This window comes from Schistocerca americana, chromosome 3 (genome assembly GCF_021461395.2).
Source record: "Schistocerca americana isolate TAMUIC-IGC-003095 chromosome 3, iqSchAmer2.1, whole genome shotgun sequence".
Taxonomy (NCBI): domain Eukaryota; kingdom Metazoa; phylum Arthropoda; class Insecta; order Orthoptera; family Acrididae; genus Schistocerca; species Schistocerca americana.
The window spans coordinates 925,255,092-925,261,627 of NC_060121.1; positions in this window are offsets into that span (position 1 = coordinate 925,255,092).

Genomic DNA, 6,536 nt, shown 5'->3' on the forward strand with positions numbered 1-6,536 from the left:
ATTCCAATCTTTGTCTTCGTCTACAGTTTTTGCCTTCTACAGATCCATATGGTACCATGGAGGTCATCCCATCACGTTTTAACAGATGTCCTATCATCCTGTCCCTTATCAGTGTTTTCCACATATTCCTTTCATCTCCGATTTGCAGGGAACCTCCTCATTCCTTACCTTATCAGTCCACCTAATTTTCAACATTCGTCTGTAGCATCACATCTCAAATGCTTCGATTCTCTTCTGTTCCGGTTTTCCCACAGTCCATGTTTCACTACCATACAATACTGTACTCCAGACGTAAATTCTCGGAAGTTTCTTCCTCAAATTAAGGCCGGTATTTGATATCAGTAGACTTCTCTTGGCCAGGAGTGCCATTTTTGCCATTGCTAGTCTGCTTTTGATGTCTCCTTGCTCCGTCCGTCAGTCGTTATTTTACTGCCTAGGTAGCAAAATTCGTTAACTTCATCTACTTCGTGACCATCGATCCATGTTAAGTTTCTCACTGTTCTCATTTCTACTACTTCTCATTACCTTCGTCTTTCTTCGATTTATTCTCAGTCCATATTCTGTACTCAGTAGACTGTTCATTCCATTCAGCAGATCGTATAATTCATCTTCACTTTCAGTCAGGATAGCAATGTCATCAGCGAATCGTTTCGTTGATATCCTTTCACCTTGAATTTTAATTTCACTCATGAACCTTGCTTTTATTTCCATCATTGCTTCTCCGATGTACAGATTGAACAGTAGGGGCGAAAGACTACAGCCGTGTCTTACACCCTTTTTAATACGAGCTCTTCGTTCTTGGTCGTCCACTCTTATTATTCCCTATTAGCTGTTGTGCATATTGCATCTGACCCGTCTCTCCCTACATCTTACCCCTAATTTTTTCAGAATTTCGAACATCTTGCACTGTTTTACACTGTCGAACGATGTTTCCAGGTCGACAAATCCTTTGAACGTGTCTCTATTTTTCTTTAGTCTTGCTTGCATTATTAACCGCAACGTTAGAATTACCTCTCTAGTGCCTTTACCTTTCCTAATGCCAAACTGATCGTCCTCTAGCGCATCCTCAAGTTTCTTTTCCATTCTTCTGTATATTCTTCTTGTTAGCAACTTGGGCGCATGAGCTGTTAAGCTGATTGTACGATAATTCTCGCACTTGTCAGCTTTTGCCGTCTTCGGAATTGTGTGGATGATGTTTCTCCGTAAGTCAGGTGGTATGTCGCCAGACTCATACACTATACGTACCAACGTGAATAGTCATTTTGTTTCACTTCTTCCAAAGCTCTTTTAAATTCTGATTCTAATACCGGTTCCCCTATGTCTTCTAAATCGACTCCTGTTTCTTCCTCTAGCACATCAGACAAATCTTCACCGTCATAGACGATTTCGATCTATTATCTCCACCTATCAGCTCTCTCGTCGGCATTTAACAGTGGACTTCCCGTTGCACTCTTAATGTTATGACCCCGTTCTTTTAATGTCAACAAAGGTTGTTTTGACATTCCTGTATGCTTAGTCAGTCCTACCGATAGTCATTTCTTTTTCGATTTCTTCATATTTTTCCTGCAGCCATTTCCCTTAGCTTCCCTGCACTTCCTGTTTATTTCATTCCTCAGCGACTTGTATTTTTGTATTCCTGAGTCTCCCAGAACTTTTTGTACTTACTTCTTTCATCGATGAACTGAATTATTCAGAATGAGATTTTCACTCTGTAGCTGAGTGTGCGCTGATATGAAACGTCCTGGCAGATTAAAACTGTGTGCCGGACCGAGACTCGAACTCGGGACTTTTGCCTTTCGCGAGCAAGTGCTCTGCCAACTGACCTAATCACGACTCACGCCCCGTCCTCACAGCTTTACTTCTGCCAGTACCTCGTCTGTAGGTAAGAGACGCGGTACTGGAGGAAGTAAAGCTGTGAGGACGGGGCGTGAGTCGTACTTGGGTAGCTCAGTTGGTAGAGCACTTGCCCGCGAAAGGCAAAGGTCCCGAGTTCGAGTCTCGGTCCGGCAAACAGTTTTAATCTGCCAGGAAGTTTCAATTGAAGTATTTCTTCTGTTACCCATGGTTTCTTCGCAGTTACCTTCTTCGTACCTATATTTTCCTTCCCAACTTCTGTTATCGCTCTTTTTGGGGTTGTCCATTCCTCTTCAACTGTACTGCCTATTGAGATATTCCTTATTGCTGTATATACAGCCTTAGAGAACTTCAACCGTATCTCGTCATTCCTTAGTACTTCCGTATCCTACTTCTTTGCGTATTGATTCTTCCTGACTAAGCCGGCCGAAGTGGCCGTGCGGTTAAAGGCGCTGCAGTCTGGAACCGCAAGACCGCTACGGTCGCAGGTTCGAATCCTGCCTTGGGCATGGATGTTTGTGATGTCCTTAGGTTAGTTAGGTTTAACTAGTTCTAAGTTCTAGGGGACTAATGACCTCAGCAGTTGAGTCCCATAGTGCTCAGAGCCATTTTTTCTTCCTGACTAATGTCTTAAACTTCAGCCTAATCTTCGTCACTACTATGTTGTGATCTGAGTCTATATCTGCTCCTGGGTACGCCTTACCATCCAGTATCTGATTTCGGAATCTCTGTCCGACCATGATGTAATCTAACTGAAATCTTCCCGTATCACCTGGCCTTTTCCAAGAGTACCTCCTCCTCCTGTGATTTTTGAACAGGGTATTCGCTATTACTAGCCGAAGTTTATTACAGATCTCAATCTTTCTCTTCTCTCATTCCTTGTCCCAAGCCCATATTCTCCTGTAACCTTTTCTTCTACTCCTTCCGATAAAACTACATTCCAGTCCCCCATGACTATGAGATTTTCCTCTCCCTTCAGATACTGTATTACCCTTTCAATATCCCCATACACTTTCTCTATGTCTTCATCTTCAGTTTGCGACGTCGGCATGTATACCTAAACTATCGTTGTAGGTGTTGGTTTGCTGTCGATTCTGATGAGAATAACCGTATCACTCAACTATTCACAGTAACACTCTCTGCCCTACCTTCCTATTCATAACCAATCCTACACCAGTTATACCATTTTCTGCTGTTGTTGATATTACCCTATACTCATCTGACCAGAAATGCTTGTCTTATTTCCATTTCACTTCGCTGATCCCTACTAGTACTATATCTAGATTGAGCCTTTGCATTTCCGTTTTCAGATTTTCTAGTTTCCCTACCACGTTAAAGCTTCTGACATTCCACGCCCCGACTCGTAGAATGTTATTATTACGTTGATTACTTAATCTTTTTTCTCATGTTAACCTCCCCAATGGCAGTCCTCTCCCTGAGATCCGACTGGGGGAATTTTCCGGAATCTTTTGCTAAAGGAGAAATCATCATGACACTTCTTCAATTACAGGCCACATGTCCTGTGGATACACGTTACGTGTCTTCAATGCAGTGGTTTCCATTGCCTTCCGCGTCCTCATGCCGTTGGTCTTTATTGATTCTTCCGCCTTCAGGGGTAGTTTCCCATTTGCCATACCCGGAGCAGTCCGCCTTCGTGACATTACATCCGTGAGACGGCCTCCAGGCCGCTTCAAAGGCCGTGTGAGCATTGATATTAGAAGAGCGTAGTGATTAGGCTCCACATCATAAGAAATACAAGTCCACGAGAGAAGCGAGTAAACAGATGCCGAAGACAGGTCGATGGCTGACGGCTGCTGACGCAGTAGCGGATGTACCGTAGGGGAACCACCATTGAGGACTGTGATGAAGTCGTCGAAAATCTCCATAATCCCGACATCCAGTCTATTCTTAAACGCGCAACCCCATACTCTGTTGTGTGCGTTAGAATACCAGCAGAATAGGAAAGGAGGTGCCAACTCCTGTACCAAAGCATACTACTGTTTGAGAGGAATATACGACCACGGTCGGTAGTAGATGGTTATTCTGGTTATTCGACCAGGAGAGACAAGTGCCTGACAGGTATCGCTTGAAAGCTTTCAATAGCATGATGGGTTATATGTACTGGGGTGTGGTACAGCACATTATTGACCATCCTCTCTTTCATGTAGGTACGTCTACCATCCTCGAAGTCAGACGACGGTATTTGATTGAAATCATGTCTCAGAGTTGTCTGCCATTGCTGTCTTCGGCGCCCAAAGTTCATTTTGAAGCACATCCTTACTGGCGATCGCATATCGCGCATTCCATTGGAGGATCCTAAATCGCAGCATAACCTTAGGAACGTGTAAATAATTGTCTTGTCGGCCGATCTGTAAAGTTCGAGATGACTGTGTCTTCGCGTCTTCAAGGAAGCGCAGGGATAAACCATATGTTTTTCACAATGACATATTTGCTATTATCATGAAGCGGCGATAGTTGTTTACCGTACTGAGGAGGATATGAGATGTGTGGTAGAGAATACTTTCAAAGACGGTGAGAGATATAATATTGTCTAATTTTTGAAAATCTCTGTCGTCAGTCGCGTCTGGGAGCGTCGCCATTTCGATGAACCTCTCGTGCCAGAGACGGAACTCGATCTGTCTGTTGGCTGTAAGTCATTATGATAATACCCGGCTTCCTGACGGAGAGAAACCAACTGGGGTGGCACCAAAGGCGGTGATGGTCTCGAGGAATAGTCCTGTGTAGCGAATGGCTTTTCTGGTGGCAGCCTTGGAGGTAGTGGCAGAAAATCCATGCGACTTTGGGTTCTGGGAGGTTGTTGTAGGGGAGGTGATTAAGTGTGGTGTGAGCTGTGCAGGCTGGAGCTCTTGTGGACGTAGAAATGCCGCGTACGACGTACCTGAAACTGGGTGCTGACCAGAGCAATTTAACCAAGTTGGAAACGTCGCTGTGCACGAATCTGGTATCTGTTGCTTACAGCGCCTGCTGCAACGAGTATGGCTTTTGCACTGGTTCGTCAAGTGAGGAAAACACCAGCGACTGATATATTGGGGCGACGTACGGTTTCACCAAACAGCGTATCCCCAAGATGGCAAAATTTTAGGGTAAAGTTTACGGACGAAAAATTACCACGCAGCCATGAGGCGACGCCGTTAATTCAGGATTTGACTGATGTTTCTAGGTGTAGCGCTCGATCTTTTCAACAGAGTACGTGCTTTCCATTTCGTCCACTAGCCTCTTATCTGTCAAACTAACGTCAGACTAACGAATAATGCCATGCGTGTGGAGCAGGAAATTGCAGATATAGGCATCGAACTTATGGTCTTTGAGAACGGAGACCTCCATCAAACAGCTAACAGACGCAGTGGACATCATTTCTATCTTTGTTTCTGGCCGATGGGATAATTTTGACAATATCGTGCTTTAAAAAACAGCTGTTGTTATCCAAGCTTTCCACGAAGACAATGTAAAGGCCTGCATTATATCGACTGTAGCGACTGTAGACACTCGCCTGCCCAACCGCTTCTGGAAGGGTCGAAGGATGACCTTGGGAGTGTTCTGTATTTCTTTACACTGTGCCGCCAGTAGAAAGTGGATCCGAACACACAAGACAAGCTTACCACAGTGTGGGACAGTGTTAGAGTCGACACAGAACTGTTTACCAAGGGGACTGCTTTGCTACTGCTGGTAGTCATCTGCATCGACGTCAAGAGCTAAACTGTTACGCTCACAGTGATGGCTTACTTGCTGACTGACCATGGTGTAGTTGCTACCGTTCTTGATGATGATGCTGTTGTTATTGTCGTTATTTTTTTGAAATTTCAGTAGCTCAAACTGTTACTGGTGGGCCAGTTGTTGCTGCGGAAGTTGTAGTAATTGATAATTCTGGTACAGGAGCTGCAGTTCCTGATGACAATGTAGCCCCCATTGTTGTAGACATTGCAGGTCCGGGTATGGTGATTGGCCTTGCTAGACTTCACAAGGAATTGCAGACGTCGTCGACAACTGGATATCCACCGATGCATTCTGGTGGCAGATTACGACTGCCGCCTGTATGACACGCCCAGTGTCAGTAGGACAGGCTATTTGTAAAGTTAACTATGAATCACTGCCGCCGCAAAAGTGTGGCTAGTATGCAAAAACGTTTCTCCTCTACAGGTACGACGATACGAGTATAGAAACACTAAGAAGACTGTGAAGAGTACGAATAGCAACGTAAACAACACACGACCTCGCGGAACGCACCACAAAGTGCTCGCTACGATAGCTTGCCCGAAACTGTTGGTGGGAAGTTGTATCGCAACACGTTCATGCGCATCAACGACTTCAACCAGCTGGCAACCGCACTGGTGGCAGAATGGAACGCCCCGTCACAAAAACTACTTTCCAGCATTGTGGCGAGCAAGGGAGCACGTTGCAGAACATGCAACCTATGAAGATGCCACCTTTTGTAATATCCGGGGGACCATCGTAAATCGCGGTGAATTCTTTGTAATTTCTGTCTTTCAGTAAAAATAATTTGTGTTCGTCTCACCGGGTATTTCTTTCAGTTATCTGATGGTGAACTGTAGCTGTTTTTTTCTATGTATTGTGCAAACTTCATAGAACTATGTTACTTGGTAGTAACATATCATGCGAAAGTTACTTTCGTCCGTAAGTTCTGCACATCAGTGCAGTTTAAC